Here is a 25,138-nt window from a genome sequence, read left to right on the forward strand (position 1 = left end):
TGACCCCGCGGGGCATCGGGCATGTGCTCGACTCGCCCTGGAGATCTGGTCGACCCCGCAGGCCCTCGGACTCGAGTGCGAGTCGCCCGGGACCCCTGGTGGACCCTGCGGGCCCTCGGACCCGGGCCCGAGGGCCTGGAACATCTGGTCGACACCGTGGGCCCTCGGACACGGGCCCGAGTCACGCGGGATAGCTGATCAATAATGCCGGGCCTCGGAACCGGGCCCGAGGTGCCCGAGACAGCTGGTCAACACCCCGGGCCCTGGGGCACGTGCCCGAGTCGCCCCGGAGAGCTGGTCGACCCCGCGGGCCATCGGACCCGAGCGCGATTTGCCCGGAAGAGCTTGTCGAACACATGGGCCCTCGGACCCAGGCCCGAGTGACCCGGGATGGCTGGGCAACACCGCGGTCCCTCCGACCTGAACCCGAATCGCCCGGGACACCTGGTAGACCCGGTGGGACATCGGGCCCGGGCCCAAGACACCCGGGACAGCAGGTCGACCGCGGGCCCTTGGACCCAAACTCGAGTCGCTTGGGAGAGTGGGTCGACAGTGCGGGCACTCGGGCATTGGCCGAATGGGCACGGGAAAGCTGGCAGACCCCGCAGGACCCCGGCCACGGGCCCGAGTCGCCAAAGACATCAGGTCGACCTCGCGGGCAGTCGGACACGAGCGCGAGGACGCCGGGAATGCTGGTCAACCCCGTGGGCAGTCCCACCGAAGCATGTGTCGCCAGGGTCATCTGGTCGAACCCGTGGGCCCTCGGACACGGGCCCGTGTCACCCGGAGCTGGTCGTCACCGCGGGCATTCGGGCAAGGCCCGAGTCTTCCGGGACGCCTGTTCGATACCGCGGGCCCTGCGACCAGGGCCCAAGTCGCCCGGGGCAGCTGATCCATGCAGCGGGACATCTGGCACGGGCCCGAGGCGCCTGGGACAGCTGGTCGACCATGGGACCTGGGACCCGAACCGAGTCGCGCGGGAGAGTTTGTGGACACCGCGGGCCCTCGAGCACCGGCCCGAGTCGCCCAATACAGGTGGTCGAACCCGCGGGCCCTAGGACCTGGGCCCGAGTCCCCAGGGACCGCTGGTCGACCCCGGGGTCCATCAGACTCACGTGTGAGTCCCCTGGCACAGCTGTTCGACACCCAGGCCCTCAGGCACGGTCTCAAGTCGCCCGGGACAGCTGGTCAACACCGAGGGATTTCGGACACGGGCCCCAGGCGCCAGGGACTGCTGGTTGACCCCGCGGGCCATCAGAACAGGGCCTGAGTCGCGCGGGCCTCTGGTGGACCGCGCGGGCCTTTGGACCCGGGCCAATATCGCCCGGGACATATGGTCGACCCCACGGGCCGTCGGACTCGAGTGCGATCTCCGGGGACACCTGGTCGAACCCACGTGCCCTCGGACACAGGCCCGAGTGCCTGGGACAGCTGGTCGACCACGCGGGCCTTCAGACTCGGGCCCGAGTCCACCTGGACAGCTGGTCGACCCGGCGGGCCCTCGGACGCGGGCCCGAGTCCCCCGGGACAGCCTGTCGACACCACATGCCCGTGGACCCGGGCCCGAGTCCCCCGGGACAGGTGGGCGACCCTGTGGGACCTCAGACCCGGGCCCGAGTTCCCTGGGAAAGCTGGTTGATACCGCGAGCATTCAGACCCAGGCCCGAGTCACCCGGGACATTTGGTCGAAACCGTGGGCCCTCGGAATCAGGCCGGAGTCGCCCGGGACAGCTGGTCGACCCCGCAGGTCCTCGGGCCCGGGCCCGAGGCGCCAGGGAGGCCTGGTCGACACCGCGTGCCTCCGACCAGGGCCCGAGTTGCCCGGGACTGCTGGTCGACCCCGCGTGCACTCGGTCCCAAGCGCGAGTCACCAGGGACAGCTGGTTGACCCCGCGGGCCTTCAGACACGGGCCCGAGTTGCCCGGGACGCCTGTTTGACACCATGCTCCCTCCCACCAGGCCCCAGTCGCCCAGGACAGCTGGTCGACCCCACGTAACCTAGGACGCAAGCGCGAGTGGTCCGGGACATCTGGTTGACACCGCAGGGCCTTGGGCCTGGGCCCGAGTCGCCCGGGACACCTGGTCGACCCTGCAGGCCCTCGCACCCGGGCCCGAGTTGCCAAAACATCGGGGCGACCTCGTGGAACCTCGGACACGAGCGCGAGTCACCCAGGACTGCTGGTCCACCCTGCGGGCACTCGGACCAAAGCACGAATCACAGGGAAAACTGGTCGACCCCGTGGGCCTTCAGGAACGGGCCCGAGCCTCCGGGACAGCCTTTCGAGCCCGCAGGCCCTCGGAGCCGAACCCAAGTCAGCCAGGACAGCTGGTCGACCCCGCGGGCCTTAGGACCGAAGCGCCAGTCCCCCGGGACATCTGGTCGACACCGCGAGGCCTCGGGAATGGGCCCGAGTCGCCCAGGACAGCTGTTCGACCCCGTGGGCTCTCGGACATTGGCCCTAGTCGCCCGGGACGCCTGTTCGACACCCCGCTCCGTCCGACCAGGGCCCAAGTCCCCCGGGACAGCTGGTCGACCCTGGAGGATATCAGACACAGGCCCGAGTCGACCGGGAGATTTGGACGACACCGCGGGCCCTCGGGACCAGCCCGAGTCGCCCGGGAAAGGTTGTGGAACCCGCGGGCCCTCGGACATGGGCCCGACGTCCCCGGGACAGCTGGTCGACCCAGGGGGACATCGGGCACGGGCCCGAGTCGCCCGGTACAGATGGTCGACCGCAGGACCTCGGACACGGGCCCAAGTCACGCGGGTCTGCTGGTCGATCCCGCGGGCCCTCGGTCCCGGGCCCGAATGGCCAAAGACATCGGGTCGACCTCACGGGCCCTCGGACACAAGCGCGTGTTGCCCGGGACTGCTGGTCAACCCCGCGGGAACACGGACCCCAGCGTGAGTGGCCAGGGATAGCTGGTCGAACACGCGGGCCTTCAGACACGGGTCCGAGTCGCCCGGGGCAACTGGTGGATGCGGCTGCTCTTCGGGCCTGGGTAGAGTTCCCCGGGACAGCTGGTCGACACCACGGGATCCTGGACCCGGGCCTGAGTCCCCCTGGACAACTGGTCGACCCCGCGTGACATCTGGCACATGCCCAAGTCACCCGGGAAAGCAGGTAGGCTGCGGGACCTCGGACCCGAACTTGAGTCGCCTGGGAGAGGTGGTCCATACCACGGTCCCTCGGGCACAGGCCGGAGACGCCCGGGAAAGTCGGGCGACCCCAAGGGCCTTTGGACACAGGGCCAAAGTCGCCCGGGTCAGCTGGTCGACCCCGCGGTCCGTCGGTCCAAAGCGCGAGTGTCCCAGGAGAGCTGTGTGACACCGTGGGCCCTCGGAGCCAGGCCGGAGTCGCCTGGGACGTCTGGTTGACCCCGCGGGGCATCGGGCATGTGCTCGACTCGCCCTGGAGATCTGGTCGATCCCGCAGGCCCTCGGACTCGAGTGCGAGTCGCCCGGGACCCCTGGTGGACCCTGCGGGCCCTCGGACCCGGGCCCGAGGGCCTGGAACATCTGGTCGACACCGTGGGCCCTCGGACACGGGCCCGAGTCACGCGGGATAGCTGATCAATAATGCCGGGCCTCGGAACCGGGCCCGAGGTGCCCGAGACAGCTGGTCGACACCCCGGGCCCTGGGGCACGTGCCCGAGTCGCCCCGGAGAGCTGGTCGACCCCGCGGGCCATCGGACCCGAGCGCGATTTGCCCGGAAGAGCTTGTCGAACACATGGGCCCTCGGACCCAGGCCCGAGTGACCCGGGATGGCTGGGCAACACCGCGGTCCCTCCGACCTGAACCCGAATCGCCCGGGACACCTGGTAGACCCGGTGGGACATCGGGCCCGGGCCCAAGACACCCGGGACAGCAGGTCGACCGCGGGCCCTTGGACCCAAACTCGAGTCGCTTGGGAGAGTGGGTCGACAGTGCGGGCACTCGGGCATTGGCCGAATGGGCACGGGAAAGCTGGCAGACCCCGCAGGACCCCGGCCACGGGCCCGAGTCGCCAAAGACATCAGGTCGACCTCGCGGGCAGTCGGACACGAGCGCGAGGACGCCGGGAATGCTGGTCAACCCCGTGGGCAGTCCCACCGAAGCATGTGTCGCCAGGGTCATCTGGTCGAACCCGTGGGCCCTCGGACACGGGCCCGTGTCACCCGGAGCTGGTCGTCACCGCGGGCATTCGGGCAAGGCCCGAGTCTTCCGGGACGCCTGTTCGACACCGCGGGCCCTGCGACCAGGGCCCAAGTCGCCCGGGGCAGCTGATCCATGCAGCGGGACATCTGGCACGGGCCCGAGGCGCCTGGGACAGCTGCTCGACCATGGGACCTGGGACCCGAACCGAGTCGTGCGGGAGAGTTTGTGGACACCGCGGGCCCTCGAGCACCGGCCCGAGTCGCCCAATACAGGTGGTCGAACCCGCGGGCCCTAGGACCTGGGCCCGAGTCCCCAGGGACCGCTGGTCGACCCCGGGGTCCATCAGACTCACGTGTGAGTCCCCTGGCACAGCTGTTCGACACCCAGGCCCTCAGGCACGGTCTCGAGTCGCCCGGGACAGCTGGTCAACACCGAGGGATTTCGGACACGGGCCCCAGGCGCCAGGGACTGCTGGTTGACCCCGCGGGCCATCAGAACAGGGCCTGAGTCGCGCGGGCCTGCTGGTGGACCGCGCGGGCCTTTGGACCCGGGCCAATATCGCCCGGGACATATGGTCGACCCCACGGGCCGTCGGACTCGAGTGCGATCTCCGGGGACACCTGGTCGAACCCACGTGCCCTCGGACACAGGCCCGAGTGCCTGGGACAGCTGGTCGACCACGCGGGCCTTCAGACTCGGGCCCGAGTCCACCTGGACAGCTGGTCGACCCGGCGGGCCCTCGGACGCGGGCCCGAGTCCCCCGGGACAGCCTGTCGACAACGCATGCCCGTGGACCCGGGCCCGAGTCCCCCGGGACAGGTGGGCGACCCTGTGGGACCTCAGACCCGGGCCCGAGTTCCCTGGGAAAGCTGGTTGATACCGCGAGCATTCAGACCCAGGCCCGAGTCACCCGGGACATTTGGTCGAAACCGTGGGCCCTCGGAATCAGGCCGGAGTCGCCCGGGACAGCTGGTCGACCCCGCAGGTCCTCGGGCACGGGCCCGAGGCGCCAGGGAGGCCTGGTCGACACCGCGTGCCTCCGACCAGGGCCCGAGTTGCCCGGGACTGCTGGTCGACCCCGCGTGCACTCGGTCCCAAGCGCGAGTCACCAGGGACAGCTGGTTGACCCCGCGGGCCTTCAGACACGGGCCCGAGTTGCCCGGGACGCCTGTTTGACACCATGCTCCCTCCGACCAGGCCCCAGTCGCCCAGGACAGCTGGTCGACCCCACGTAACCTAGGACGCAAGCGCGAGTGGTCCGGGACATCTGGTTGACACCGCAGGGCCTTGGGCCTGGGCCCGAGTCGCCCGGGACACCTGGTCGACCCTGCAGGCCCTCGCACCCGGGCCCGAGTTGCCAAAACATCGGGGCGACCTCGTGGAACCTCGGACACGAGCGCGAGTCACCCAGGACTGCTGGTCCACCCTGCGGGCACTCGGACCAAAGCACGAATCACAGGGAAAACTGGTCGACCCCGTGGGCCTTCAGGAACGGGCCCGAGCCTCCGGGACAGCCTTTCGAGCCCGCAGGCCCTCGGAGCCGAACCCAAGTCAGCCAGGACAGCTGGTCGACCCCGCGGGCCTTAGGACCGAAGCGCCAGTCCCCCGGGACATCTGGTCGACACCACGAGGCCTCGGGAATGGGCCCGAGTCGCCCAGGACAGCTGTTCGACCCCGTGGGCTCTCGGACATTGGCCCTAGTCGCCCGGGACGCCTGTTCGACACCCCGCTCCGTCCGACCAGGGCCCAAGTCCCCCGGGAGAGCTGGTCGACCCTGGAGGATATCAGACACAGGCCCGAGTCGACCGGGAGATTTGGACGACACCGCGGGCCCTCGGGACCAGCCCGAGTCGCCCGGGAAAGGTTGTGGAACCCGCGGGCCCTCGGACATGGGCCCGACGTCCCCGGGACAGCTGTTGGACCCAGGGGGACATCGGGCACGGGCCCGAGTCGCCCGGTACAGATGGTCGACCGCAGGACCTCGGACACGGGCCCAAGTCACGCGGGTCTGCTGGTCGATCCCGCGGGCCCTCGGTCCCGGGCCCGAATGGCCAAAGACATCGGGTCGACCTCACGGGCCCTCGGACACAAGCGCGTGTTGCCCGGGACTGCTGGTCAACCCCGCGGGAACACAGACCCCAGCGTGAGTGGCCAGGGATAGCTGGTCGAACACACGAGCCTTCAGACACGGGTCCGAGTCGCCCGGGGCAACTGGTGGATGCGGCTGGTCTTCGGGCCTGGGTAGAGTTCCCCGGGACAGCTGGTCGACACCACGGGATCCTGGACCCGGGCCTGAGTCCCCCTGGACAACTGGTCGACCCCGCGTGACATCTGGCACATGCCCAAGTCACCCGGGAAAGCAGGTAGGCTGCGGGACCTCGGACCCGAACTTGAGTCGCCTGGGAGAGGTGGTCCATACCACGGTCCCTCGGGCACAGGCCGGAGACGCCCGGGAAAGTCGGGCGACCCCAAGGGCCTTTGGACACAGGGCCAAAGTCGCCCGGGTCAGCTGGTCGACCCCGCGGTCCGTCGGTCCAAAGCGCGAGTGTCCCAGGAGAGCTGTGTGACACCGTGGGCCCTCGGAGCCAGGCCGGAGTCGCCTGGGACGTCTGGATGACCCCGCGGGGCATCGGGCATGTGCTCGACTCGCCCTGGAGATCTGGTCGACCCCGCAGGCCCTCGGACTCGAGTGCGAGTCGCCCGGGACCCCTGGTGGACCCTGCGGGCCCTCGGACCCGGGCCCGAGGGCCTGGAACATCTGGTCGACACCGTGGGCCCTCGGACACGGGCCCGAGTCACGCGGGATAGCTGATCAATAATGCCGGGCCTCGGAACCGGGCCCGAGGTGCCCGAGACAGCTGGTCGACACCCCGGGCCCTGGGGCACGTGCCCGAGTCGCCCCGGAGAGCTGGTCGACCCCGCGGGCCATCGGACCCGAGCGCGATTTGCCCGGAAGAGCTTGTCGAACACATGGGCCCTCGGACCCAGGCCCGAGTGACCCGGGATGGCTGGGCAACACCGCGGTCCCTCCGACCTGAACCCGAATCGCCCGGGACACCTGGTAGACCCGGTGGGACATCGGGCCCGGGCCCAAGACACCCGGGACAGCAGGTCGACCGCGGGCCCTTGGACCCAAACTCGAGTCGCTTGGGAGAGTGGGTCGACACTGCGGGCACTCGGGCCTGGGCCGAATGGGCACGGGAAAGCTGGCAGACCCCGCAGGACCCCGGCCACGGGCCCGAGTCGCCAAAGACATCAGGTCGACCTCGCGGGCAGTCGGACACGAGCGCGAGGACGCCGGGAATGCTGGTCAACCCCGTGGGCAGTCCCACCGAAGCATGTGTCGCCAGGGTCATCTGGTCGAACCCGTGGGCCCTCGGACACGGGCCCGTGTCACCCGGAGCTGGTCGTCACCGCGGGCATTCGGGCAAGGCCCGAGTCTTCCGGGACGCCTGTTCGACACCGCGGGCCCTGCGACCAGGGCCCAAGTCGCCCGGGGCAGCTGATCCATGCAGCGGGACATCTGGCACGGGCCCGAGGCGCCTGGGACAGCTGGTCGACCATGGGACCTGGGACCCGAACCGAGTCGCGCGGGAGAGTTTGTGGACACCGCGGGCCCTCGAGCACCGGCCCGAGTCGCCCAATACAGGTGGTCGAACCCGCGGGCCCTAGGACCTGGGCCCGAGTCCCCAGGGACCGCTGGTCGACCCCGGGGTCCATCAGACTCACGTGTGAGTCCCTGGCACAGCTGTTCGACACCCAGGCCCTCAGGCACGGTCTCGAGTCGCCCGGGACAGCTGGTCAACACCGAGGGATTTCGGACACGGGCCCCAGGCGCCAGGGACTGCTGGTTGACCCCGCGGGCCATCAGAACAGGGCCTGAGTCGCGCGGGCCTGCTGGTGGACCGCGCGGGCCTTTGGACCCGGGCCAATATCGCCCGGGACATATGGTCGACCCCACGGGCCGTCGGACTCGAGTGCGATCTCCGGGGACACCTGGTCGAACCCACGTGCCCTCGGACACAGGCCCGAGTGCCTGGGACAGCTGGTCGACCACGCAGGCCTTCAGACTCGGGCCCGAGTCCACCTGGACAGCTGGTCGACCCGGCGGGCCCTCGGACGCGGGCCCGAGTCCCCCGGGACAGCCTGTCGACACCGCATGCCCGTGGACCCGGGCCCGAGTCCCCCGGGACAGGTGGGCGACCCTGTGGGACCTCAGACCCGGGCCCGAGTTCCCTGGGAAAGCTGGTTGATACCGCGAGCATTCAGACCCAGGCCCGAGTCACCCGGGACATTTGGTCGAAACCGTGGGCCCTCGGAATCAGGCCGGAGTCGCCCGGGACAGCTGGTCGACCCCGCAGGTCCTCGGGCACGGGCCCGAGGCGCCAGGGTGGCCTGGTCGACACCGCAGTGCCTCCGACCAGGGCCCGAGTTGCCCGGGACTGCTGGTCGACCCCGCATGCACTCGGTCCCAAGCGCGAGTCACCAGGGACAGCTGGTTGACCCCGCGGGCCTTCAGACACGGGCCCGAGTTGCCCGGGACGCCTGTTTGACACCATGCTCCCTCCGACCAGGCCCCAGTCGCCCAGGACAGCTGGTCGACCCCACGTAACCTAGGACGCAAGCGCGAGTGGTCCGGGACATCTGGTTGACACCGCAGGGCCTTGGGCCTGGGCCCGAGTCGCCCGGGACACCTGGTCGACCCTGCAGGCCCTCGCACCCGGGCCCGAGTTGCCAAAACATCGGGGCGACCTCGTGGAACCTCGGACACGAGCGCGAGTCACCCAGGACTGCTGGTCCACCCTGCGGGCACTCGGACCAAAGCACGAATCACAGGGAAAACTGGTCGACCCCGTGGGCCTTCAGGAGCGGGCCCGAGCCTCCGGGACAGCCTTTCGAGCCCGCAGGCCCTCGGAGCCGAACCCAAGTCAGCCAGGACAGCTGGTCGACCCCGCGGGCCTTAGGACCGAAGCGCCAGTCCCCCGGGACATTTGGTCGACACCACGAGGCCTCGGGAATGGGCCCGAGTCCCCCAGGACAGCTGTTCGACCCCGTGGGCTCTCGGACATTGGCCCTAGTCGCCCGGGACGCCTGTTCGACACCCCGCTCCGTCCGACCAGGGCCCAAGTCCCCCGGGACAGCTGGTCGACCCTGGAGGATATCAGACACAGGCCCGAGTCGACCGGGAGATTTGGACGACACCGCGGGCCCTCGGGACCAGCCCGAGTCGCCCGGGAAAGGTTGTGGAACCCGCGGGCCCTCGGACATGGGCCCGACGTCCCCGGGACAGCTGGTCGACCCACGGGGACATCGGGCACGGGCCCGAGTCGCCCGGTACAGATGGTCGACCGCAGGACCTCGGACACGGGCCCAAGTCACGCGGGTCTGCTGGTCGATCCCGCGGGCCCTCGGTCCCGGGCCCGAATGGCCAAAGACATCGGGTCGACCTCACGGGCCCTCGGACACAAGCGCGTGTTGCCCGGGACTGCTGGTCAACCCCGCGGGAACACGGACCCCAGCGTGAGTGGCCAGGGATAGCTGGTCGAACACGCGGGCCTTCAGACACGGGTCCGAGTCGCCCGGGGCAACTGGTGGATGCGGCTGGTCTTCGGGCCTGGGTAGAGTTCCCCGGGACAGCTGGTCGACACCACGGGATCCTGGACCCGGGCCTGAGTCCCCCTGGACAACTGGTCGACCCCGCGTGACATCTGGCACATGCCCAAGTCACCCGGGAAAGCAGGTAGGCTGCGGGACCTCGGACCCGAACTTGAGTCGCCTGGGAGAGGTGGTCCATACCACGGTCCCTCGGGCACAGGCCGGAGACGCCCGGGAAAGTCGGGCGACCCCAAGGGCCTTTGGACACAGGGCCAAAGTCGCCCGGGTCAGCTGGTCGACCCCGCGGTCCGTCGGTCCAAAGCGCGAGTGTCCCAGGAGAGCTGTGTGACACCGTGGGCCCTCGGAGCCAGGCCGGAGTCGCCTGGGACGTCTGGTTGACCCCGCGGGGCATCGGGCATGTGCTCGACTCGCCCTGGAGATCTGGTCGACCCCGCAGGCCCTCGGACTCGAGTGCGAGTCGCCCGGGACCCCTGGTGGACCCTGCGGGCCCTCGGACCCGGGCCCGAGGGCCTGGAACATCTGGTCGACACCGTGGGCCCTCGGACACGGGCCCGAGTCACGCGGGATAGCTGATCAATAATGCCGGGCCTCGGAACCGGGCCCGAGGTGCCCGAGACAGCTGGTCGACACCCCGGGCCCTGGGGCACGTGCCCGAGTCGCCCCGGAGAGCTGGTCGACCCCGCGGGCCATCGGACCCGAGCGCGATTTGCCCGGAAGAGCTTGTCGAACACATGGGCCCTCGGACCCAGGCCCGAGTGACCCGGGATGGCTGGGCAACACCGCGGTCCCTCCGACCTGAACCCGAATCGCCCGGGACACCTGGTAGACCCGGTGGGACATCGGGCCCGGGCCCAAGACACCCGGGACAGCAGGTCGACCGCGGGCCCTTGGACCCAAACTCGAGTCGCTTGGGAGAGTGGGTCGACACTGCGGGCACTCGGGCATTGGCCGAATGGGCACGGGAAAGCTGGCAGACCCCGCAGGACCCCGGCCACGGGCCCGAGTCGCCAAAGACATCAGGTCGACCTCGCGGGCAGTCGGACACGAGCGCGAGGACGCCGGGAATGCTGGTCAACCCCGTGGGCAGTCCCACCGAAGCATGTGTCGCCAGGGTCATCTGGTCGAACCCGTGGGCCCTCGGACACGGGCCCGTGTCACCCGGAGCTGGTCGTCACCGCGGGCATTCGGGCAAGGCCCGAGTCTTCCGGGACGCCTGTTCGACACCGCGGGCCCTGCGACCAGGGCCCAAGTCGCCCGGGGCAGCTGATCCATGCAGCGGGACATCTGGCACGGGCCCGAGGCGCCTGGGACAGCTGGTCGACCATGGGACCTGGGACCCGAACCGAGTCGCGCGGGAGAGTTTGTGGACACCGCGGGCCCTCGAGCACCGGCCCGAGTCGCCCAATACAGGTGGTCGAACCCGCGGGCCCTAGGACCTGGGCCCGAGTCCCCAGGGACCGCTGGTCGACCCCGGGGTCCATCAGACTCACGTGTGAGTCCCCTGGCACAGCTGTTCGACACCCAGGCCCTCAGGCACGGTCTCGAGTCGCCCGGGACAGCTGGTCAACACCGAGGGATTTCGGACACGGGCCCCAGGCGCCAGGGACTGCTGGTTGACCCCGCGGGCCATCAGAACAGGGCCTGAGTCGCGCGGGCCTGCTGGTGGACCGCGCGGGCCTTTGGACCCGGGCCAATATCGCCCGGGACATATGGTCGACCCCACGGGCCGTCGGACTCGAGTGCGATCTCCGGGGACACCTGGTCGAACCCACGTGCCCTCGGACACAGGCCCGAGTGCCTGGGACAGCTGGTCGACCACGCGGGCCTTCAGACTCGGGCCCGAGTCCACCTGGAGAGCTGGTCGACCCGGCGGGCCCTCGGACGCGGGCCCGAGTCCCCCGGGACAGCCTGTCGACAACGCATGCCCGTGGACCCGGGCCCGAGTCCCCCGGGACAGGTGGGCGACCCTGTGGGACCTCAGACCCGGGCCCGAGTTCCCTGGGAAAGCTGGTTGATACCGCGAGCATTCAGACCCAGGCCCGAGTCACCCGGGACATTTGGTCGAAACCGTGGGCCCTCGGAATCAGGCCGGAGTCGCCCGGGACAGCCGGTCGACCCCGCAGGTCCTCGGGCACGGGCCCGAGGCGCCAGGGAGGCCTGGTCGACACCGCAGTGCCTCCGACCAGGGCCCGAGTTGCCCGGGACTGCTGGTCGACCCCGCATGCACTCGGTCCCAAGCGCGAGTCACCAGGGACAGCTGGTTGACCCCGCGGGCCTTCAGACACGGGCCCGAGTTGCCCGGGACGCCTGTTTGACACCATGCTCCCTCCGACCAGGCCCCAGTCGCCCAGGACAGCTGGTCGACCCTACGTAACCTAGGACGCAAGCGCGAGTGGTCCGGGACATCTGGTTGACACCGCAGGGCCTTGGGCCTGGGCCCGAGTCGCCCGGGACACCTGGTCGACCCTGCAGGCCCTCGCACCCGGGCCCGAGTTGCCAAAACATCGGGGCGACCTCGTGGAACCTCGGACACGAGCGCGAGTCACCCAGGACTGCTGGTCCACCCTGCGGGCACTCGGACCAAAGCACGAATCACAGGGAAAACTGGTCGACCCCGTGGGCCTTCAGGAACGGGCCCGAGCCTCCGGGACAGCCTTTCGAGCCCGCAGGCCCTCGGAGCCGAACCCAAGTCAGCCAGGACAGCTGGTCGACCCCGCGGGCCTTAGGACCGAAGCGCCAGTCCCCCGGGACATCTGGTCGACACCACGAGGCCTCGGGAATGGGCCCGAGTCGCCCAGGACAGCTGTTCGACCCCGTGGGCTCTCGGACATTGGCCCTAGTCGCCCGGGACGCCTGTTCGACACCCCGCTCCGTCCGACCAGGGCCCAAGTCCCCCGGGAGAGCTGGTCGACCCTGGAGGATATCAGACACAGGCCCGAGTCGACCGGGAGATTTGGACGACACCGCGGGCCCTCGGGACCAGCCCGAGTCGCCCGGGAAAGGTTGTGGAACCCGCGGGCCCTCGGACATGGGCCCGACGTCCCCGGGACAGCTGTTGGACCCAGGGGGACATCGGGCACGGGCCCGAGTCGCCCGGTACAGATGGTCGACCGCAGGACCTCGGACACGGGCCCAAGTCACGCGGGTCTGCTGGTCGATCCCGCGGGCCCTCGGTCCCGGGCCCGAATGGCCAAAGACATCGGGTCGACCTCACGGGCCCTCGGACACAAGCGCGTGTTGCCCGGGACTGCTGGTCAACCCCGCGGGAACACAGACCCCAGCGTGAGTGGCCAGGGATAGCTGGTCGAACACGCGGGCCTTCAGACACGGGTCCGAGTCGCCCGGGGCAACTGGTGGATGCGGCTGGTCTTCGGGCCTGGGTAGAGTTCCCCGGGACAGCTGGTCGACCCCGCGTGACATCTGGCACATGCCCAAGTCACCCGGGAAAGCAGGTAGGCTGCGGGACCTCGGACCCGAACTTGAGTCGCCTGGGAGAGGTGGTCCATACCACGGTCCCTCGGGCACAGGCCGGAGACGCCCGGGAAAGTCGGGCGACCCCAAGGGCCTTTGGACACAGGGCCAAAGTCGCCCGGGTCAGCTGGTCGACCCCGCGGTCCGTCGGTCCAAAGCGCGAGTGTCCCAGGAGAGCTGTGTGACACCGTGGGCCCTCGGAGCCAGGCCGGAGTCGCCTGGGACGTCTGGTTGACCCCGCGGGGCATCGGGCATGTGCTCGACTCGCCCTGGAGATCTGGTCGATCCCGCAGGCCCTCGGACTCGAGTGCGAGTCGCCCGGGACCCCTGGTGGACCCTGCGGGCCCTCGGACCCGGGCCCGAGGGCCTGGAACATCTGGTCGACACCGTGGGCCCTCGGACACGGGCCCGAGTCACGCGGGATAGCTGATCAATAATGCCGGGCCTCGGAACCGGGCCCGAGGTGCCCGAGACAGCTGGTCGACACCCCGGGCCCTGGGGCACGTGCCCGAGTCGCCCCGGAGAGCTGGTCGACCCCGCGGGCCATCGGACCCGAGCGCGATTTGCCCGGAAGAGCTTGTCGAACACATGGGCCCTCGGACCCAGGCCCGAGTGACCCGGGATGGCTGGGCAACACCGCGGTCCCTCCGACCTGAACCCGAATCGCCCGGGACACCTGGTAGACCCGGTGGGACATCGGGCCCGGGCCCAAGACACCCGGGACAGCAGGTCGACCGCGGGCCCTTGGACCCAAACTCGAGTCGCTTGGGAGAGTGGGTCGACAGTGCGGGCACTCGGGCATTGGCCGAATGGGCACGGGAAAGCTGGCAGACCCCGCAGGACCCCGGCCACGGGCCCGAGTCGCCAAAGACATCAGGTCGACCTCGCGGGCAGTCGGACACGAGCGCGAGGACGCCGGGAATGCTGGTCAACCCCGTGGGCAGTCCCACCGAAGCATGTGTCGCCAGGGTCATCTGGTCGAACCCGTGGGCCCTCGGACACGGGCCCGTGTCACCCGGAGCTGGTCGTCACCGCGGGCATTCGGGCAAGGCCCGAGTCTTCCGGGACGCCTGTTCGACACCGCGGGCCCTGCGACCAGGGCCCAAGTCGCCCGGGGCAGCTGATCCATGCAGCGGGACATCTGGCACGGGCCCGAGGCGCCTGGGACAGCTGGTCGACCATGGGACCTGGGACCCGAACCGAGTCGCGCGGGAGAGTTTGTGGACACCGCGGGCCCTCGAGCACCGGCCCGAGTCGCCCAATACAGGTGGTCGAACCCGCGGGCCCTAGGACCTGGGCCCGAGTCCCCAGGGACCGCTGGTCGACCCCGGGGTCCATCAGACTCACGTGTGAGTCCCCTGGCACAGCTGTTCGACACCCAGGCCCTCAGGCACGGTCTCGAGTCGCCCGGGACAGCTGGTCAACACCGAGGGATTTCGGACACGGGCCCCAGGCGCCAGGGACTGCTGGTTGACCCCGCGGGCCATCAGAACAGGGCCTGAGTCGCGCGGGCCTGCTGGTGGACCGCGCGGGCCTTTGGACCCGGGCCAATATCGCCCGGGACATATGGTCGACCCCACGGGCCGTCGGACTCGAGTGCGATCTCCGGGGACACCTGGTCGAACCCACGTGCCCTCGGACACAGGCCCGAGTGCCTGGGACAGCTGGTCGACCACGCGGGCCTTCAGACTCGGGCCCGAGTCCACCTGGACAGCTGGTCGACCCGGCGGGCCCTCGGACGCGGGCCCGAGTCCCCCGGGACAGCCTGTCGACAACGCATGCCCGTGGACCCGGGCCCGAGTCCCCCGGGACAGGTGGGCGACCCTGTGGGACCTCAGACCCGGGCCCGAGTTCCCTGGGAAAGCTGGTTGATACCGCGAGCATTCAGACCCAGGCCCGAGTCACCCGGGACATTTGGTCGAAACCGTGGGCCCTCGGAATCAGGCCGGAGTCGCCCGGGACAGCTGGTCGACCCCGCAGGTCCTCGGGCACGGGCCCGAGGCGCCAGGGTGGCCTGGTCGACACCGCAGTGCCTCCGACCAGGGCCCGAGTTGCCCGGGACTGCTGGTCGACCCCGCGTGCACTCGGTCCCAAGCGCGAGTCACCAGGGACAGCTGGTTGACCCCGCGGGCCTTCAGACACGGGCCCGAGTTGCCCGGGATGCCTGTTTGACACCATGCTCCCTCCGACCAGGCCCCAGTCGCCCAGGACAGCTGGTCGACCCCACGTAACCTAGGACGCAAGCGCGAGTGGTCCGGGACATCTGGTTGACACCGCAGGGCCTTGGGCCTGGGCCCGAGTCGCCCGGGACACCTGGTCGACCCTGCAGGCCCTCGCACCCGGGCCCGAGTTGCCAAAACATCGGGGCGACCTCGTGGAACCTCGGACACGAGCGCGAGTCACCCAGGACTGCTGGTCCACCCTGCGGGCACTCGGACCAAAGCACGAATCACAGGGAAAACTGGTCGACCCCGTGGGCCTTCAGGAACGGGCCCGAGCCTCCGGGACAGCCTTTCGAGCCCGCAGGCCCTCGGAGCCGAACCCAAGTCAGCCAGGACAGCTGGTCGACCCCGCGGGCCTTAGGACCGAAGCGCCAGTCCCCCGGGACATCTGGTCGACACCACGAGGCCTCGGGAATGGGCCCGAGTCGCCCAGGACAGCTGTTCGACCCCGTGGGCTCTCGGACATTGGCCCTAGTCGCCCGGGACGCCTGTTCGACACCCCGCTCCGTCCGACCAGGGCCCAAGTCCCCCGGGACAGCTGGTCGACCCTGGAGGATATCAGACACAGGCCCGAGTCGACCGGGAGATTTGGACGACACCGCGGGCCCTCGGGACCAGCCCGAGTCGCCCGGGAAAGGTTGTGGAACCCGCGGGCCCTCGGACATGGGCCCGACGTCCCCGGGACAGCTGGTCGACCCAGGGGGACATCGGGCACGGGCCCGAGTCGCCCGGTACAGATGGTCGACCGCAGGACCTCGGACACGGGCCCAAGTCACGCGGGTCTGCTGGTCGATCCCGCGGGCCCTCGGTCCCGGGCCCGAATGGCCAAAGACATCGGGTCGACCTCACGGGCCCTCGGACACAAGCGCGTGTTGCCCGGGACTGCTGGTCAACCCCGCGGGAACACGGACCCCAGCGTGAGTGGCCAGGGATAGCTGGTCGAACACGCGGGCCTTCAGACACGGGTCCGAGTCGCCCGGGGCAACTGGTGGATGCGGCTGGTCTTCGGGCCTGGGTAGAGTTCCCCGGGACAGCTGGTCGACACCACGGGATCCTGGACCCGGGCCTGAGTCCCCCTGGACAACTGGTCGACCCCGCGTGACATCTGGCACATGCCCAAGTCACCCGGGAAAGCAGGTAGGCTGCGGGACCTCGGACCCGAACTTGAGTCGCCTGGGAGAGGTGGTCCATACCACGGTCCCTCGGGCACAGGCCGGAGACGCCCGGGAAAGTCGGGCGACCCCAAGGGCCTTTGGACACAGGGCCAAAGTCGCCCGGGTCAGCTGGTCGACCCCGCGGTCCGTCGGTCCAAAGCGCGAGTGTCCCAGGAGAGCTGTGTGACACCGTGGGCCCTCGGAGCCAGGCCGGAGTCGCCTGGGACGTCTGGATGACCCCGCGGGGCATCGGGCATGTGCTCGACTCGCCCTGGAGATCTGGTCGACCCCGCAGGCCCTCGGACTCGAGTGCGAGTCACCCGGGACCCCTGGTGGACCCTGCGGGCCCTCGGACCCGGGCCCGAGGGCCTGGAACATCTGGTCGACACCGTGGGCCCTCGGACACGGGCCCGAGTCACGCGGGATAGCTGATCAATAATGCCGGGCCTCGGAACCGGGCCCGAGGTGCCCGAGACAGCTGGTCGACACCCCGGGCCCTGGGGCACGTGCCCGAGTCGCCCCGGAGAGCTGGTCGACCCCGCGGGCCATCGGACCCGAGCGCGATTTGCCCGGAAGAGCTTGTCGAACACATGGGCCCTCGGACCCAGGCCCGAGTGACCCGGGATGGCTGGGCAACACCGCGGTCCCTCCGACCTGAACCCGAATCGCCCGGGACACCTGGTAGACCCGGTGGGACATCGGGCCCGGGCCCAAGACACCCGGGACAGCAGGTCGACCGCGGGCCCTTGGACCCAAACTCGAGTCGCTTGGGAGAGTGGGTCGACACTGCGGGCACTCGGGCATTGGCCGAATGGGCACGGGAAAGCTGGCAGACCCCGCAGGACCCCGGCCACGGGCCCGAGTCGCCAAAGACATCAGGTCGACCTCGCGGGCAGTCGGACACGAGCGCGAGGACGCCGGGAATGCTGGTCAACCCCGTGGGCAGTCCCACCGAAGCATGTGTCGCCAGGGTCATCTGGTCGAACCCGTGGGCCCTCGGACACGGGCCCGTGTCACCCGGAGCTGGTCGTCACCGCGGGCATTCGGGCAAGGCCCGAGTCTTCCGGGACGCCTGTTCGACACCGCGGGCCCTGCGACCAGGGCCCAAGTCCCCCGGGGCAGCTGATCCATGCAGCGGGACATCTGGCACGGGCCCGAGGCGCCTGGGACAGCTGGTCGACCATGGGACCTGGGACCCGAACCGAGTCGCGCGGGAGAGTTTGTGGACACCGCGGGCCCTCGAGCACCGGCCCGAGTCGCCCAATACAGGTGGTTGAACCCGCGGGCCCTAGGACCTGGGCCCGAGTCCCCAGGGACCGCTGGTCGACCCCGGGGTCCATCAGACTCACGTGTGAGTCCCCTGGCACAGCTATTCGACACCCAGGCCCTCAGGCACGGTCTCGAGTCGCCCGGGACAGCTGGTCAACACCGAGGGATTTCGGACACGGGCCCCAGGCGCCAGGGACTGCTGGTTGACCCCGCGGGCCATCAGAACAGGGCCTGAGTCGCGCGGGCCTGCTGGTGGACCGCGCGGGCCTTTGGACCCGGGCCAATATCGCCCGGGACATATGGTCGACCCCACGGGCCGTCGGACTCGAGTGCGATCTCCGGGGACACCTGGTCGAACCCACGTGCCCTCGGACTCAGGCCCCAGTGCCTGGGACAGCTGGTCGACCACGCGGGCCTTCAGACTCGGGCCCGAGTCCACCTGGACAGCTGGTCGACCCGGCGGGCCCTCGGACGTGGGCCCGAGTCCCCCGGGACAGCCTGTCGACACCGCATGCCCGTGGACCCGGGCCCGAGTCCCCCGGGACAGGTGGGCGACCCTGTGGGACCTCAGACCCGGGCCCGAGTTCCCTGGGAAAGCTGGTTGATACCGCGAGCATTCAGACCCAGGCCCGAGTCACCCGGGACATTTGGTCGAAACCGTGGGCCCTCGGAATCAGGCCGGAGTCGCCCGGGACAGCTGGTCGACCCCGCAGGTCCTCGGGCACGGGCCCGAGGCGCCAGGGAGGCCTGGTCGACACCGCGTGCCTCCGACCAGGGCCCGAGTTGCCCGGGACTGCTGGTCGACCCCGCGTGCACTCGGTCCCAAGCGCGAGTCACCAGGGACAGCTGGTTGACCCCGCGGGCCTTCAGACACGGGCCCGAGTTGCCCGGGACGCCTGTTTGACACCATGCTCCCTCCGACCAGGCCGCAGTCGCCCAGGACAGCTGGTCGACCCCACGTAACCTAGGACGCAAGCGCGAGTGGTCCGGGACATCTGGTTGACACCGCAGGGCCTTGGGCCTGGGCCCGAGTCGCCCGGGACACCTGGTCGACCCTGCAGGCCCTCGCACCCGGGCCCGAGTTGCCAAAACATCGGGGCGACCTCGTGGAACCTCGGACACGAGCGCGAGTCACCCAGGACTGCTGGTCCACCCTGCGGGCACTCGGACCAAAGCACGAATCACAGGGAAAACTGGTCGACCCCGTGGGCCTTCAGGAACGGGCCCGAGCCTCCGGGACAGCCTTTCGAGCCCGCAGGCCCTCGGAGCCGAACCCAAGTCAGCCAGGACAGCTGGTCGACCCCGCGGGCCTTAGGACCGAAGCGCCAGTCCCCCGGGACATCTGGTCGACACCGCGAGGCCTCGGGAATGGGCCCGAGTCGCCCAGGACAGCTGTTCGACCCCGTGGGCTCTCGGACATTGGCCCTAGTCGCCCGGGACGCCTGTTCGACACCCCGCTCCGTCCGACCAGGGCCCAAGTCCCCCGGGACAGCTGGTCGACCCTGGAGGATATCAGACACAGGCCCGAGTCGACCGGGAGATTTGGACGACACCGCGGGCCCTCGGGACCAGCCCGAGTCGCCCGGGAAAGGTTGTGGAACCCGCGGGCCCTCGGACATGGGCCCGACGTCCCCGGGACAGCTGGTCGACCCAACGGGACATCGGGCACGGGCCCGAGTCGCCCGGTACAGATGGTCGACCGCAGGACCTCGGACACGGGCCCAAGTCACGCGGGTCTGCTGGTCGATCCCGCGGGCCCTCGGTCCCGGGCCCGAATGGCCAAAGACATCGGGTCGACCTCACGGGCCCTCGGACACAAGCGCGTGTTGCCCGGGACTGCTGGTCAACCCCGCGGGAACACGGACCCCAGCGTGAGTGGCCAGGGATAGCTGGTCGAACACGCGGGCCTTCAGACACGGGTCCGAGTCGCCCGGGGCAACTGGTGGATGCGGCTGGTCTTCGGGCCTGGGTAGAGTTCCCCGGGACAGCTGGTCGACACCACGGGATCCTGGACCCGGGCCTGAGTCCCCCTGGACAACTGGTCGACCCCGCGTGACATCTGGCACATGCCCAAGTCACCCGGGAAAGCAGGTAGGCTGCGGGACCTCGGACCCGAACTTGAGTCGCCTGGGAGAGGTGGTCCATACCACGGTCCCTCGGGCACAGGCCGGAGACGCCCGGGAAAGTCGGGCGACCCCAAGGGCCTTTGGACACAGGGCCAAAGTCGCCCGGGTCAGCTGGTCGACCCCGCGGTCCGTCGGTCCAAAGCGCGAGTGTCCCAGGAGAGCTGTGTGACACCGTGGGCCCTCGGAGCCAGGCCGGAGTCGCCTGGGACGTCTGGTTGACCCCGCGGGGCATCGGGCATGTGCTCGACTCGCCCTGGAGATCTGGTCGACCCCGCAGGCCCTCGGACTCGAGTGCGAGTCGCCCGGGACCCCTGGTGGACCCTGCGGGCCCTCGGACCCGGGCCCGAGGGCCTGGAACATCTGGTCGACACCGTGGGCCCTCGGACACGGGCCCGAGTCACGCGGGATAGCTGATCAATAATGCCGGGCCTCGGAACCGGGCCCGAGGTGCCCGAGACAGCTGGTCGACACCCCGGGCCCTGGGGCACGTGCCCGAGTCGCCCCGGAGAGCTGGTCGACCCCGCGGGCCATCGGACCCGAGCGCGATTTGCCCGGAAGAGCTTGTCGAACACATGGGCCCTCGGACCCAGGCCCGAGTGACCCGGGATGGCTGGGCAACACCGCGGTCCCTCCGACCTGAACCCGAATCGCCCGGGACACCTGGTAGACCCGGTGGGACATCGGGCCCGGGCCCAAGACACCCGGGACAGCAGGTCGACCGCGGGCCCTTGGACCCAAACTCGAGTCGCTTGGGAGAGTGGGTCGACACTGCGGGCACTCGGGCATTGGCCGAATGGGCACGGGAAAGCTGGCAGACCCCGCAGGACCCCGGCCACGGGCCCGAGTCGCCAAAGACATCAGGTCGACCTCGCGGGCAGTCGGACACGAGCGCGAGGACGCCGGGAATGCTGGTCAACCCCGTGGGCAGTCCCACCGAAGCATGTGTCGCCAGGGTCATCTGGTCGAACCCGTGGGCCCTCGGACACGGGCCCGTGTCACCCGGAGCTGGTCGTCACCGCGGGCATTCAGGCAAGGCCCGAGTCTTCCGGGACGCCTGTTCGACACCGCGGGCCCTGCGACCAGGGCCCAAGTCGCCCGGGGCAGCTGATCCATGCAGCGGGACATCTGGCACGGGCCCGAGGCGCCTGGGACAGCTGGTCGACCATGGGACCTGGGACCCGAACCGAGTCGCGTGGGAGAGTTTGTGGACACCGCGGGCCCTCGAGCACCGGCCCGAGTCGCCCAATACAGGTGGTCGAACCCGCGGGCCCTAGGACCTGGGCCCGAGTCCCCAGGGACCGCTGGTCGACCCCGGGGTCCATCAGACTCACGTGTGAGTCCCCTGGCACAGCTGTTCGACACCCAGGCCCTCAGGCACGGTCTCGAGTCGCCCGGGACAGCTGGTCAACACCGAGGGATTTCGGACACGGGCCCCAGGCGCCAGGGACTGCTGGTTGACCCCGCGGGCCATCAGAACAGGGCCTGAGTCGCGCGGGCCTGCTGGTGGACCGCGCGGGCCTTTGGACCCGGGCCAATATCGCCCGGGACATATGGTCGACCCCACGGGCCGTCGGACTCGAGTGCGATCTCCGGGGACACCTGGTCGAACCCACGTGCCCTCGGACACAGGCCCCAGTGCCTGGGACAGCTGGTCGACCACGCGGGCCTTCAGACTCGGGCCCGAGTCCACCTGGACAGCTGGTCGACCCGGCGGGCCCTCGGACGCGGGCCCGAGTCCCCCGGGACAGCCTGTCGACACCGCATGCCCGTGGACCCGGGCCCGAGTCCCCCGGGACAGGTGGGCGACCCTGTGGGACCTCAGACCCGGGCCCCAGTTCCCTGGGAAAGCTGGTTGATACCGCGAGCATTCAGACCCAGGCCCGAGTCACCCGGGACATTTGGTCGAAACCGTGGGCCCTCGGAATCAGGCCGGAGTCGCCCGGGACAGCTGGTCGACCCCGCAGGTCCTCGGGCACGGGCCCGAGGCGCCAGGGAGGCCTGGTCGACACCGCAGTGCCTCCGACCAGGGCCCGAGTTGCCCGGGACTGCTGGTCGACCCCGCATGCACTCGGTCCCAAGCGCGAGTCACCAGGGACAGCTGGTTGACCCCGCGGGCCTTCAGACACGGGCCCGAGTTGCCCGGGACGCCTGTTTGACACCATGCTCCCTCCGACCAGGCCCCAGTCGCCCAGGACAGCTGGTCGACCCCACGTAACCTAGGACGCAAGCGCGAGTGGTCCGGGACATCTGGTTGACACCGCAGGGCCTTGGGCCTGGGCCCGAGTCGCCCGGGACACCTGGTCGACCCTGCAGGCCCTCGCACCCGGGCCCGAGTTGCCAAAACATCGGGGCGACCTCGTGGAACCTCGGACACGAGCGCGAGTCACCCAGGACTGCTGGTCCACCCTGCGGGCACTCGGACCAAAGCACGAATCACAGGGAAAACTGGTCGACCCCGTGGGCCTTCAGGAGCGGGCCCGAGCCTCCGGGACAGCCTTTCGAGCCCGCAGGCCCTCGGAGCCGAACCCAAGTCAGCCAGGACAGCTGGTCGACCCCGCGGGCCTTAGGACCGAAGCGCCAGTCCCCCGGGACATCTGGTCGACACCGCGAGGCCTCGGGAATGGGCCGGAGTCACCCAGGACAGCTGTTCGACCCCGTGGGCTCTCGGACATTGGCCCTAGTCGCCCGGGACGCCTGTTCGACACCCCGCTCCGTCCGACCAGGGCCCAAGTCCCCCGGGACAGCTGGTCGACCCTGGAGGATATCAGACACAGGCCCGAGGCGACCGGGAGATTTGGACGACACCGCGGGCCCTCGGGACCAGCCCGAGTCGCCCGGGAAAGGTTGTGGAACCCGCGGGCCCTCGGACATGGGCCCGATGTCCCCGGGACAGCTGGTCGACCCACGGGGACATTGGGCATGGGCCCGAGTCGCCCGGTACAGATGGTCGACCGCAGGACCTCGGACACGGGCCCAAGTTATGCTGGTCGATCCCGCGGGCCCTCGGTCCCGGGCCCGAATGGCCAAAGACATCGGGTCGACCTCACGGGCCCTCGGACACAAGCGCGTGTTGCCCGGGACTGCTGGTCAACCCCGCGGGAACACGGACCCCAGCGTGAGTGGCCAGGGATAGCTGGTCGAACACGCGGGCCTTCAGACACGGGTCCGAGTCGCCCGGGGCAACTGGTGGATGCGGCTGGTCTTCGGGCCTGGGTAGAGTTCCCCGGGACAGCTGGTCGACACCACGGGAACCTGGACACGGGCCTGAGTCCCCCTGGACAACTGGTCGACCCCGCGTGACATCTGGCACATGCCCAAGTCACCAGGAAAGCAGGTAGGCTGCGGGACCTCGGACCCGAACTTGAGTCGCCTGGGAGAGGTGGTCCATACCACGGTCCCTCGGGCACAGGCCGGAGACGCCCGGGAAAGTCGGGCGACCCCAAGGGCCTTTGGACACAGGGCCAAAGTCGCCCGGGTCAGCTGGTCGACCCCGCGGTCCGTCGGTCCAAAGCGCGAGTGTCCCAGGAGAGCTGTGTGACACCGTGGGCCCTCGGAGCCAGGCCGGAGTCGCCTGGGACGTCTGGATGACCCCGCGGGGCATCGGGCATGTGCTCGACTCGCCCTGGAGATCTGGTCGACCCCGCAGGCCCTCGGACTCGAGTGCGAGTCGCCCGGGACCCCTGGTGGACCCTGCGGGCCCTCGGACCCGGGCCCGAGGGCCTGGAACATCTGGTCGACACCGTGGGCCCTCGGACACGGGCCCGAGTCACGCGGGATAGCTGATCAATAATGCCGGGCCTCGGAACCGGGCCCGAGGTGCCCGAGACAGCTGGTCGACACCCCGGGCCCTGGGGCACGTGCCCGAGTCGCCCCGGAGAGCTGGTCGACCCCGCGGGCCATCGGACCCGAGCGCGATTTGCCCGGAAGAGCTTGTCGAACACATGGGCCCTCGGACCCAGGCCCGAGTGACCCGGGATGGCTGGGCAACACCGCGGTCCCTCCGACCTGAACCCGAATCGCCCGGGACACCTGGTAGACCCGGTGGGACATCGGGCCCGGGCCCAAGACACCCGGGACAGCAGGTCGAACGCGGGCCCTTGGACCCAAACTCGAGTCGCTTGGGAGAGTGGGTCGACACTGCGGGCACTCGGGCATTGGCCGAATGGGCACGGGAAAGCTGGCAGACCCCGCAGGACCCCGGCCACGGGCCCGAGTCGCCAAAGACATCAGGTCGACCTCGCGGGCAGTCGGACACGAGCGCGAGGACGCCGGGAATGCTGGTCAACCCCGTGGGCAGTCCCACCGAAGCATGTGTCGCCAGGGTCATCTGGTCGAACCCGTGGGCCCTCGGACACGGGCCCGTGTCACCCGGAGCTGATCGTCACCGCGGGCATTCGGGCAAGGCCCGAGTCTTCCGGGACGCCTGTTCGACACCGCGGGCCCTGCGACCAGGGCCCAAGTCGCCCGGGGCAGCTGATCCATGCAGCGGGACATCTGGCACGGGCCCGAGGCGCCTGGGACAGCTGGTCGACCATGGGACCTGGGACCCGAACCGAGTCGCGCGGGAGAGTTTGTGGACACCGCGGGCCCTCGAGCACCGGCCCGAGTCGCCCAATACAGGTGGTCGAACCCGCGGGCCCTAGGACCTGGGCCCGAGTCCCCAGGGACCGCTGGTCGACCCCGGGGTCCATCAGACTCACGTGTGAGTCCCCTGGCACAGCTGTTCGACACCCAGGCCCTCAGGCACGGTCTCGAGTCGCCCGGGACAGCTGGTCAACACCGAGGGATTTCGGACACGGGCCCCAGGCGCCAGGGACTGCTGGTTGACCCCGCGGGCCATCAGAACAGGGCCTGAGTCGCGCGGGCCTGCTGGTGGACCGCGCGGGCCTTTGGACCCGGGCCAATATCGCCCGGGACATATGGTCGACCCCACGGGCCGTCGGACTCGAGTGCGATCTCCGGGGACACCTGGTCGAACCCACGTGCCCTCGGACACAGGCCCCAGTGCCTGGGACAGCTGGTCGACCACGCGGGCCTTCAGACTCGGGCCCGAGTCCACCTGGACAGCTGGTCGACCCGGCGGGCCCTCGGACGCGGGCCCGAGTCCCCCGGGACAGCCTGTCGACACCGCATGCCCGTGG

This window comes from Sus scrofa, chromosome 5 (genome assembly GCF_054392235.1).
Source record: "Sus scrofa isolate SSC_HxYL_T2T_F1_AM1 chromosome 5, Sscrofa_HxYL_maternal_Yorkshire_Landrace_v2.0, whole genome shotgun sequence".
In the NCBI taxonomy this organism is placed as follows: domain Eukaryota; kingdom Metazoa; phylum Chordata; class Mammalia; order Artiodactyla; family Suidae; genus Sus; species Sus scrofa.